General features: G+C 45.5%; 1 protein-coding gene across 7 annotated transcripts in view; it reads right to left on the minus strand.

Annotated features, from left to right (window-relative positions):
- Mgat5 (alpha-1,6-mannosylglycoprotein 6-beta-N-acetylglucosaminyltransferase) overlaps positions 1-12,402 on the minus strand; it is a 295,197-nt gene that overhangs the window by 251,601 nt on the left and 31,194 nt on the right. For 5 of the 7 annotated variants that reach the window (XM_087906586.1, XM_087906578.1, XM_087906579.1 and 2 more), the window contains exon 2: positions 12,287-12,371. The exons of the other annotated variants lie outside the window; for them this stretch is intronic. The gene's annotated coding sequence lies outside the window, so the exon portion shown is untranslated. The remainder of the gene's footprint in view (positions 1-12,286; positions 12,372-12,402) is intronic. 7 annotated transcript variants of the gene reach the window in all.

The raw sequence follows: 12,402 nt of genomic DNA on the forward strand, positions 1-12,402 counted from the left end.
TGTGCAGTGGGAGCAGTGGGTATATGTGTGCTAGGAGTACATGAGCCCATGTGCACACAAGGAGGCCAGGAGGGCAGCAGGTGCCCTGCTCTCTCATCCCCTGCCTTATTCTCTTGAAACAGGGTCTCTCACTGTACCTAGAGGTAGGCTGGCAGCCAGCAAGGCCCAGCAAGCCTTTGTGTGTCCCTCAAAGCACTGGGGTTATTTATGGGCCTATGTGTGGCCATTCCTAGCTTTTGAAGAGGGTGCTGGAGATTTGAACTCAGGTTCTCGCCCATCTTCCAGTTCTCAGGTTATACTATCTTTAGTATACTTTTTAGTATACTTTAGTATACTTTTTTAGTATATCTTTTCTACTTCAGTGGCTTTACATGGAGTCCTATCATAATCCACTGAATCAGCCCTGGATTTGGCTGCTTCTGAAGGGGCCAGGGCTTCCTTAGAATGAGTGGCTTCGATCGTATTGAAAATTCACCAAAGTCCCTATTTGGTAAAGATTACAAGAAGTAACAAATAGACTCCTGTTAATTCTATAGAGATAACAACACATGTCTGCACAATTAGCCTGACAGCTATAGTCTACTCTCTACCTTAACTAGATGGCCAGAGATGTCCCCTCAGGATTATAGGTATCAAGGGGACACCCACAGGTCTCTGGAACCAGTGTGTCTCTATTTGGCTTTATTGTTTGTGTGTGTGTCATGTGTGTTGGGTTGTGTTAGATGTATATAAATGTATGAGTATTTCTTTTTGAGACAGGATTTCATGTAGCCCAGGTTGGCCTCCAACTCTGTCCATATTAAAAAGTGATTGAACTTCTGAGCCACCTGCTCCCCACATTGTGAGAGCTGGAACTACAGGCACACACTACTACCTGGGTCTTTATGCAAGGCAAAGGATGGGACCCAGGGCTTTAAAAACGCTAACTTGGCTACATCCCCGGTCCAGTATCTGTAATTTTTTAATGTTTCTAAATGATAACATTTGACACAAATTCTTGGTCCTCTCTCTCTTCCAAGGGCAAATATTGTGATCTCTGTGCTCAGGCAGGAGGCAGAGTTGCCGACTGCAGCACTTACATGGTCTAACGGACCTTCCTCTGAAATCCACTTTCTGGGAAGAATCACTCGTCAAGGAAAAGGACAAAACCAGCTTTAAGTTCCTCCATGGAAGGGCGTGAGTCACTGCTCGGAGAGGCTGTCAAAGAGCTTGTCTGACCTGTTTCTGACGTTTGGAACTCAGCAGCATAAGAGGGAGAAGCTCTCCTCGAAGACATGAGAACACAGGGAACAACTCAGGGGGAAAGAACATCCCTTGCAGTTGTGAAGACCCACCTATCACCCCAGGAGTGATGGTGGGTGCCTGTAACCCCGGAGATGATGGGAGGGGGAAGATGGGGACAGGCAGATCCCTGGGGCTTGCCGGATAGCCAGCCTAGCCTATCAGGCAAAGTTCCAGCCAATGGAAGACTCTGTCTCAGAGAAAGATGGGCACTGCCTGAGTTTGGCAGAAACAAAGGTACTCTTGGTACGGAAGGGGTACCTACACATCAAGTCTCAGCAGGCACTGAAGCGTTTACCAACTCCAACACAGCCTAGACCATAATAGTATCTTACCACACATGGTTCTAAGCACACACAGAAACAAGCTCAGAATGGCTCTGTCACATAGTCAGAGGAGCTGGCAAAGGGAGACAGAGACAACCCAATTCCAAGCCTGCTCCTGCAAATACAACATATTCCTTGCAGCTGTTTCACCTTGCAGCATTAAAAATGTCTTTAGAGTCTGGAGAGATGACTCAGTAACTAAGAGAGAGAGAGATTGCTGCTCTTCTAAAGAATCTGAATTCAGTTACTGTCACCCACAGCAGGCAGCTCACAACCAGCCACCTGAAACTCCAGCTCAGGGAGATCTGACTCCCTCTTCTGGCCTCCCTGGGTACTACACTCACATGCACAAGCTCACACAAAGACATACACACATGCATAATTTTAAAATGAAAAAAACAAGTTCTCCTTAGAAAAGTATCTAGTAATACTGTGTGCTTCTGATTTGGTTGAATTTTTCCCTTTGTAAAAAAAAATTTTAAGAAGGAGCTAGAGTGTAGCTCAGTAAAGTGCATGCGTGAAACCCTACATTGGATTCCCAGAACCACATGAAATGGGACCGGTGGTGCATGCCTATAAACTCAGCACTCTGGAGGCAGAGGCAGGAGGATCAGAAGTCTATGGCTATCCTCAGCTACATAGTGAATTTGGGACCAGCCTGGGATACATGAGACTCCCTGAAACACACATCCCAAAACAAACTAGGTGAGAAGATGAAAACATGTCTGTAAACACACACACACACACACACACACACACACACACACACACACAGAGAGAGAGAGAGAGAGAGAGAAAGAGAGAGAGAGAGAGAGAGAGGTTCTGATATCCAAGAGATATCTCCTCAGAGAATTATAACAACCAAGGCCTTCTATAGGAAGGAAGGGAGTGAAAAAAATCTGACCTCACTCCCCCACGCACATACATAAACCAACTGGTTAAGTCTTCTAAAACAAATCAACTAGTCCTTATTCTAAAAGGCTTGATGGAAATGTGTGCTATGAAATAGTTTGGTTATTTTTTATCCACATGAGGGCAATTTCTTCTTCTTAAGGACTGTGGCATACAACTATTAACCGTGTCAATGTCTTCATCCCTGAGAGCAAGCTCGAAGCAATGCCAGAGGAGGGTAGAGGCCTGAGTACAGGCCAAAACCTCAACCATTCCATATCCACCGTCTCTAGGAAGCAGTCAGGGCGCCTTAATTGTTTACTGATGGGTGAGGCTGAAGCTTTGCCAATGACTGCATGAACCCTTCAAAGATGAGTCCCTGAGATAGCTCGGAGTGAAGTAAAGGAATGGATTCCAAGAAAAGATCACAATAAAGAACAAAGCTACTAACGCTGATAACTGCAGTTACCAAGATGAGGGGAGGTGAGAGGGATAAGTACTGTTTATGTGGGCATGGACATACGTCCCTGTGTGCACAGAGCAGGGCTCAGTGTAAGGCATCTTCCTCAATATCTCTCCACATTATTTTTCAGATTTATTTGTCTTTATTTTAGGTGTATGAGTGTTTCGTCTGCATCTATGTACGTGGACCACATACGTGGCTGGTGCCAGAGAAGGCCAGAAGAGTTACGGATATGGAAGCCTCTAGCAGGTGCTGGAAACCAAACCCAGGTCCTCTGCAAGAGCAGCAACTCTCCACCTTATTCTTTGAGACAGGGTTTCTCACTCAGCTAGGAGCTCACCAACTCAGCCAGTGAACTCCAGTGATCCTCCTGCCTCTGTCTCCCCAGTGCTAGGGTGACAGACACATGTCACTGGACCTGGGTGCTGGGGATCCAAAGATGGGTTCCCACTCTTAAGTGGCAAGCGCTTTGTGGACTGAACCATTTCTCTGGCCACTCAAGTTACCAAGTTTTCTAAAGAAGATGCCTCAACATTTTTTTTTAATCTCCCATGGGCAGTCCTGTAGGGACAGCAATGCTAAAACTATCAGACTCAAAGAAATGTGAGTGATGTGGACAAGGTTTTTAAAATCTATTTGATTTTTAATTACACGCATGTGTGTGAGTATGTGTGTCACATTCATGCTGGTGCCCATGGACGCCAGAAGAGGGCATCCTATTCCCTGAACCTGGGACTACAGCCAGTGGGAGTGCTGGGAACCACTCTTCTGTTCTCAACAAGAGCAGTATGTGCTGTTAACCACCAAACCATCTCTATAGCCCAAACAAATTTTTTAATCCCTCACCTCCCCAAAAGCTTGCAAGTTGTTTTTTTCTTTTCTATAGCAACAGCAGATAGTTAAGAAGTACCTTAAAAAGGCAAAAAGCTCCTTCCCAAATCATGGAAGGAACACTGACTCTGGGCATTTGCAAAATTTGTGGTCAGTGAGAAGCTGAAGGTCTGTTTACTTTTACCCTTGGCAACACTTAAATGTTCAAGTAATCTTAAATCCCATTTCCTGCATAGCCAAGTGTACAACCCTAGCCATTCCAGACCCACCGTCTTCTGCCAACGGAGCTACATCTCCAGTCCCAGAGATTCCTGCTTCTTAATTACACCTAAACTATGAAACATTCACAGAGGTCATTTAGTGACATTTTACAGCCATTCCTAGCTCTGTCTGTAAAGAAAATGACAGAGGAGGCCATTTCTCCTTCCTAAGTTTCAAAACTGTACACTGTTGTAGCATCCATCAAGCTGATCCCCACATGCAGGAGCTCTCCATTCTTCCTGGGCTCATGCATTGATTTACCACAAATACAGGGTCTCATGTAGGCCAAGTTGACCTCAAACTACATACACAGCCAAAGAAAATCTTGAACTTCTGCTTCTCCTGCCTCCACCTCCAGAGTGCTGGGATTACAGGCAGGCACCACCTAGTTTATTCAGTGCTGGGGATGAACCCAGGACTCTGTGCACAAAAGGCAAGTAATCTACCAACGGAACTACATCCCAACCCTGGATTTTTCTCTTTCTTAATTACCTCTAACCTATGAATGTGTTCACAGAGGTTATGAGAGTATGGCTTGATCTTGAAAAAGGATTAAGGCTGAAACCTCCAGAGATGGCAGTGACAACACAGACAAGACTGAAATCTCACATCTAAGCAAACAAAATTGATCTCTTCGGTTTTGTATTTTGAATAGAGCCATTGTAAAAGACTGACTGACCAAACAGTCACTTGGGAAGTGATATCTCTATGGCAAGTGTGGAGGCCCAAAAATGTGAGCCTATTTCCACATTGCCTGAAGGTCAGAGAGTTTTAGCCTGTTCAAAGTTGTTGACAATAAGTGGGGCTATACATCCTGAACTAGGGAGTGGTTACTTGGTCTTTTTGACATTAAGATGGCCCATACAGGTAGATCTACTCCACCTTGACCAATGGTCAGGATATTCGAGCATACTTCTGCTCCTTCTTTTGAAGTAGGAGGTTTGACCTTGGGAGTGGCTGCCTGCAGGATACTTGGTCTAGGGTGGGTTCACTGCCTATAGCAAAGCAGTCTTTTGTCTTCTTCCCCCTGTGGCATTAGGGTCTAAAAGCGTATAGAAAATTAAACACGGAGGTTTTCCAGTATTCCCTGGAACTCCTTCCCAGTACTATATCCTATGTTTTCTGTTTTCTTATTTTTACTCGTGTCTTCATATTCTTTACTAGCTCTTCTAAGCCCCATGCCCCTACCCTGGTAAGTGGTACATGTTTGTGTGTGCGCGCATGTGCTATGCACGCCTGTGGAAGTTTGAGAACAACCTCGGGTTATTGTTCCTTAGGATTCTGTCCACCTAGGATTTCTGCTAGGGGTTCCTCTCTCACTTTCTGGAACTCACCATTAGGTTGGGCTAGCTGGACAGTAAACCCCAAAGATTCACCTGCCTCTGTCTCCTAAGCACTGGCTTACATGTGTGTGCCACCACACCTGGCTGGAGTAGCTTTTGCCCTCAGAATGGACAAGTTAATTTCAGGTGTTTATTTAACCCCAGAACTGATAACGCCTTCCCATTACAAAGAGATTTTTCACCAAGTCTCCACAGACTCTCACACTGTGGTAGAACTGAAACCTGGGCTCAGGTACAGTTCTCACTCCCACAACCCATGTGACCGAGAACAACAAGGTGACTGCACATTCGTCTTTTCATGTCTGGGACACGGGTCACCACAGTGCCTGGTTCGGTTTCCTGAGTCCTCGAGTCCTCTATAGATATTTTAATTGCTATGGCCATGGGTGATGCTGCTTTAATGGGATAATAAATTCATAAAAAAGTAGTTCTACAAACAGTGCCTCTATCTCCCAAGTACCAGGATTACAGGTGTATGCCACCATACCCAGCCATTCATCTATTTTTATAATGTTTAAAATCTATTGCACATCAAATAGCAAATCCTTCATACAAAACGTCAACACACCACCCCAAATGAGGCATTGAATTTCTATCTTCATCAAAATTGACTGTAAAATGTACTGAGGAAATAATCATTTTTTGAGTCAGGGTCTCATTGTGTAGCCCTGGTTGGCCTTGAACTCAGAGATCTCCCCCTTGCCCCCCATCTCTGCCTCCCAAATGCTGAGATTAAGGGTGTGTGCTATCACACCTAGCCTACAGATGTGTGTTTTGATAAATCCTGAGGGGTGGCAGATGTCTGTACTCCTAGTATTCTAGAGGCAACGGCAAGGAGAACCAGGAGTTCAAAGCCAGCCTGAGCTACATAGCAAGGCCAGCCTGGGTCATGTGAGTCCCCCATCTCATTCATAAATAAATGAATAAATAAATAAATAAATAAATAAATAAATAAAATTCTGCCTCCAGAACCATCCTCAGCTTTACGCCAGCCCAACTGTTCTAAAAGCGTAGCCCTCGAAACACCACTCCACAGCAACAGAGGCATCATCTGGGAGGTCAAGAGGACAAAACCTCAGCCTCAGGGCTGCTGAGATTGCTCAGTGGGTCAACTGATTCCACCAGAAGCATGAGGACTGGCATTCTATCCCTGGCATCCATGGAAGTGCCAGGCACGGCAGTTCAAGTCAGCCCTGGAAGACAGAGGACAGGCAGATCCTAGGGCTTGCTGGCCAGCCCGTCTAGCCCAATTGCTGGGCTCCATAAGACCTCAAAAGAAAAAAAAAATTTAGAAAGATAATCAATGCCGACCTCTGGCTTACACACGCACATGCACAGGTTTACACACACACACACACACACACACACACACACACACACACACCTCAGACGTCATCATAAACCTAAACACATCAGGAACTTTGGTGAACTCCAGTAATGAATGATTTGGAGGCATGCCAAAGTTGGAGACCCACCACCCACTGCTGAGTGAGCTGGGCCATGACCCTTCAGAGAGGTCTTCTGCTTATACAACTCTCTCGCATTTTTTTCTACTCCTTAAACACTTGCTACAGATGATGTCAGCCATTCCTCTCTATTTTTAATTCCTCATGATGAGGCTGCTGCTGATTCACTCAACACCTTACGCTGTCACTGAAATAGTAAGGAGCCTTTTCTCACACCCCTAATGGAAGGTGGCTGCTGTCTGTTGTCCCCAGTGTAATTACAGGAACACTCGGTGGCAAAAGTGTGTCCTCTATCGCCCGCGGCAAAAGCTGAGCGGAGAGTTATAATTATAACTCGCCAACCTTTCCCATAATGCACTCAGCGCACTGTATCCTTTGAAACCCATCTTCCCATGTCATAGGAAGGAAACAGCAAGCCTGAGATCAAATGCAGTTTACTGTAAATACAGATCAAAACTGCATCTCTTGGGGCAAACCTCCCACAACTGACAAGAAGCCAGTCCGCAGCAATGATGTGGCGCCCTCATTTCTATACCATATATATGAACGGAGGAACTCCAGTGGAATGTTTCTGGGGATCGTTCAGTGACCTCATGACAATGCACTGACTAATTACCAAAACAAAGCGAACACAGGGACATTTCCCAAATAACTTTACTGTACATACCTTTAACCTGTTGAGGGGGTCATTAATTCAGAGAAGGGATTTTCATACCTCCTGTGAGGTTTCAGATGAGTTGTGAATACCAATGTGTTATTAATTTCCCTTTGCTTTTTGATTAATTTCACACTTACACTGCACAAGAAAGGAAAGATTAATGATGTCTGGGAGACAAGGCTGGGTTCTTGTAAGATGCTAAATCAACCTCAAGTGAGAGTAAATAGAGGAGCCAGATAAGGAAATGATAAAGGAATCTGCTCTGGTTGTCTAAGTTGCTGTGGAAACAGTGATGCCCAGAAACCTGGAGAGTTCAAACTGAAAAGTCTAGTTACTGCTCTTCCCAACATAGAGATGAACTACTGGGCTTCTGAAGCCTGTATACTAAGCAATTTCCCAGTGACTGAAGTCATGGTTCGTTTATCAGATGATACTACAAATCTCAATGCCACAAGAGTCCTGGGACATAGTGTCCCATCTAGTCCCATCCTGTCCTTGTCTTAACTCTTCCTGATGATCACGTCACAATTCCTAAATACATTAAAGGAACCCTGTCAAACGCCCCAAAGGTTGTGAGGAATAGGAGAATGCAGGGCTTGCTTAGTACCATGAATCCCAGCACATGGGAGGCAGAGGCAAGAGAATCAAAAGTTGAAGGTCATTCTTGGCTATATAGACAGTAGAATTCAGTCTAGTCTACTTGAGATCCTGTCAAAAACAAAAACAAAAAAACAAAAGTAAGAGAAGGAAGGAGCGAAGAACAAGGGAAGGGAAGGGAAGGGAAGGGAAAGGAAGGGAAGGGAAGGGAAGGGAAGGGAAGGGAAGGGAAGGGAAGGGAAGGGCGGGGCGGGGCGGGGCGGGGGGCGGGGAGGGGAGGGGAGGGGAGGGGAGGGGAGGGGAGGGGAGGGAAGGGAAGGGAAGGGAAGGGAAGGGAAGGGAAGGGAAGGGAAGGGAAGGGAAGGGAAGGGAAGGGAAGGGAAGGGAAGGGAAGTTGCCACACAAGCATGGACCTGAGTTTGCTCCCCCAGAACCCTAATGAAAAGTCAGGTGAGGTGGTGTGTGCCTGTGAACCCGGGGGCTGGGGAGGTAAAGACATGGCTCTCGGTCAAGCAAGCCCCTGCCAGTGACAGGCCCTGTCTCAAATAAAACCAAGGTGAACAGTATCTGGAGGAATGAAACCTGAGGCTATTCCCTGGCCTCCACATGCACATGCACATATGTGAATATCCACCCTCCATACACACATACAACTCTCTCATTGGAGGCGGAATGTAAATAAACCAATTTCTCCCAGAGCCTACGAAGGCCATCTAAATCAAGATAAACGTTTGTTCCTTTTCTCCCTAAAGATTCAGCTGGATCACCTCACTCCGATGCCTGCCTCTCAACAAAGCTCTACAGTCAGCTGAACACCAACCCTGTCATTCTTGTTCTTGCCTTAACCATCTCCTTCCCAGCCCATCACTACAGCTTCCTACCTGGCCGAGTGTTCTCCAGGCTCATCCCCCTCCTTCTCAAGGTATTCCATAATCCCTGCCAGATGAACCCTCAGGAGCAGGCGGGCAGGCAGGCAGAGAAACAGACAGACACACGCACACTTCCCACTTTAAAAAGAGGTGTAGATAGCACCTCCTGATTCAAGGACTGCTTAGCTCACATCAGTGGTTCTCACAGAGTCGTACGCCCCCCAACACTTCCACATATTTTCCCTACCCTGCCCACTCCCCACTCTGTATCCTTGCCTATCTCTACAGCTCTGGACCGCTTCCACCTATCACACTAGGTACAGACACTCCCCTAGGCAGACTCTCAGCTTCCCAGCATTACATCTTCTACTTCTCCGTTATCTTCCACAAAACTGGTCACAGATAATTGCCAATCCACTGAATCTACAGTCACTGTTCATGAGTTTATTCATTATTCTGACACTAGACATTCAGATCTTTCTGGTCATTGCACTTCAATGAACATTTGGCACATGTTTAATACTTTCAGAGCTTGGTTTACTCGCCAGGGAAGTACTGGTAATATTGGTGTGTGTTCCATAGGGTGGGTGGGGATAAGGAAAGCCTCTCACAATGGCAATGGCGCTCAGCAAGTCTTCCTGCACAGCCGGAATTCAACGACACTTTCAACCTCCTTCCCTTCCTATTCCTAAGCCCTCTTTTCATTTTTGTTACTGCAATAACATTCCAGAACAAAAAGCTTCAGGAAGAAGGTTTACGTCACAATTCCAGGTTACAGTCCGTCACTGCAGGGAAGTCACAATGGTGTGAGCTTGATGCTCCTTCGTGGCATCCACAGTAGAGAACTGCGAGAAATGAATGCACGCACACTTCATGCTCAGCTAGCTTTCTATGCTATCATACATGTCTGGGTCCAAACCAGGGAACGGTGCTGGACCCCTGTTGATCGAGGAGGTTTCTGTCCTGCCCAGTTCCCACAGCCATTCAGGCCCAAAGAAACACACAGAGGTCTACATCAATTATAAACTGATTGGCCTATTCGCTCAGGTTTTTTATTATCTCTTATAACTTATATTAGCCCATAATTCTTGTCTGCGTTAGCCACATGACTTGGTACCTTTTTCGGCGAGGCAATCACATCTTGCGGCCTCTGTGGCTTGGTCACGACTGCAGGCTCAAACTTCCCTCTTCCCAGAATTCTCATTGCCCCACCTCTACTTCCTGCCTGGTCACCCCACCTATACTTCCTATCAGCATTTTATTTAAAATAATGCAAGTGACAGGATAAAAGACCATTGTCCCACAGAACTCCCCCCCTTTTCTTTAAACAAGAACTCTGAATCTAATATCCCTTGTTTAGCTTTTCTCCTGACAATTATTTATTACAACTTGTAACCAACATTCTAAACAACGGAAAATATCCATGGTCCATTTTTTGGGAAAGGGTGATGTGGGAGTCACCTCTGTATACTGTGATTACCACTAATGAATAAAGAAACTGCTTTGGACCTATAGCAGGGCAGAACTTAGGTAGGCAGGGAAAGCTAGGCTGAATGCTGGGAGGAAGAAGGGCAGAGTCAGGGGACACTATGGAACTGCCACCAGAGTTAGACATGCCGAAACTTTGCCAGTAAGCCACTTCCACATGGTGATATACAGATTAACAGAAATGGGTTAAATTAAGATGTAAGAGTTAGCCAGTAAGAAGCTAGAGCTAATGGGCCAAGCAGTGGTTTAATTAATACAGTTTCTATGTGATTATTTTGAGTGCAAGTTAGCTGGGAGGTCGGAAAGAATGAGCGACCCCCCCCCCACCAACAGGCCCCAGTGTGCTGGTCCTACCCATATCAATGCAGGCAAGCAAGACAATACCCCCAGACATGCCCCAAAGCCAGCCTGATCTAGACAATCCCTGATTGAAGCTTTCTTCCCAGGTGATTGTAGGTTTTGCCAAATTGGTAATTAGAAATAACCATCATACCACATAGGAACCGGAGTTCAATCTTGGCTATGGGATTTGGGGGAGAGGGTGGCAGTAGGGAGATTACTCAACCACTCAGCTGCCAGGCAGACCTAAATCAGGCACTGACAGCAAAGTGTTTGAAGAAATGAGCTACTATCTGGCTACCTTGGCTATGACATCAGTAGACAATATTATCTGGTGGGGCAATACACGGTGTATGATACAGATCGGTGATAATGGAATTGTGAGGTCACATGTGATATTTTCCGGACAACTTTGTCTGTAAAAGGAAAATCAGCCTCAACAGATTAGAATCCTCTGGAAGAGCAGCAAGCACTGTTAATATCTGAGCCATCTCTCCAGGCCCAGAATTCCTATCCTGTTTTCCACGACCAGTAATTAAACCCAAATCTCACACATAAGGCTCAAGTGCTTTGCTACCGAGCTACCTTCAGTTGTACTCAAGCTTTTAAGGAGAACATGCTAGTCCTTACTGCAACCACCTCACCAATCTCCAAATAGTCATATCACGCTTACTTTACACACAACATCAGAGAAATCTTTCCTGCCTGGTGCACTGCTATTATAGGCTGTATAAGTGGTTAAAAAAAAAATCTATGATTAAAAGAACTCCCAACAATTAAATGAGGAAATATCAAATATCAGACAGCTCACAGAAACTTGTGACTCCAGTTCCAAGAGCCAAAGTCCTCCTTCTGGCCTCCAGGTCATAATGCTCACGTGCCCCACCCCTCATCCAGACACACAAGCATATACACAAATAACAATTCTTAAAATCTTTTTAAAAGTTGGGTACGATTTTCTGTTAGGACAATTGTCTTAGGACCTTCTGCTGAAAGCAGATTGGGTTGTCAGCTGAAATGGGAGACTGTGCCTAAGGATCACTTGCACCAGGAGGCTGAAGGCCTGCCTGGGCGTTACAGGGGGACTCTGTCACAAAAGGGAAAAGAAGAATGCGAGGCAAATGAATGCAGTGGGCTGCTCCTCTTAATCCTGTTATGGCTTCAGTTCAGTTCAGTCATAGGAGCAGTTAGCTACTTATATGAGAGCTAAAGCTATGGTTTAAGTTTTAATTACTGTGCCTAAGAGATCTCTAAAGCAAAAAAAAAAAAAAAAAAAAAAAACGCCTCTAATCAGTAAGCCTTACCTAAGGACAGAGACTTCCTGAAATGCCGGAGGCTGTTGCTTTTGGAAGATAACACAAGCCACGTATTTTCACTCCCCTGAACACATTTGTTTGACCCAACTGTTCTCTTGATCACTTGATCACAGGTGAGAAGTATAGAGGCAGGAAATAGGTCAGGATGTATACTTGCCTGATTGGATGTAGGCAGGAGGAACGTAGGCAGGAGGAACGCAGGCAGGAAGTACGTCCGGATATATGCTCGCCCCTGGTCAGACCTGATGGGAAATACAGCAGCCTTAAGGGGTT

Source organism: Myodes glareolus, chromosome 5 (genome assembly GCF_982192425.1).
Source record: "Myodes glareolus chromosome 5, mMyoGla1.1, whole genome shotgun sequence".
NCBI lineage: Eukaryota > Metazoa > Chordata > Mammalia > Rodentia > Cricetidae > Myodes > Myodes glareolus.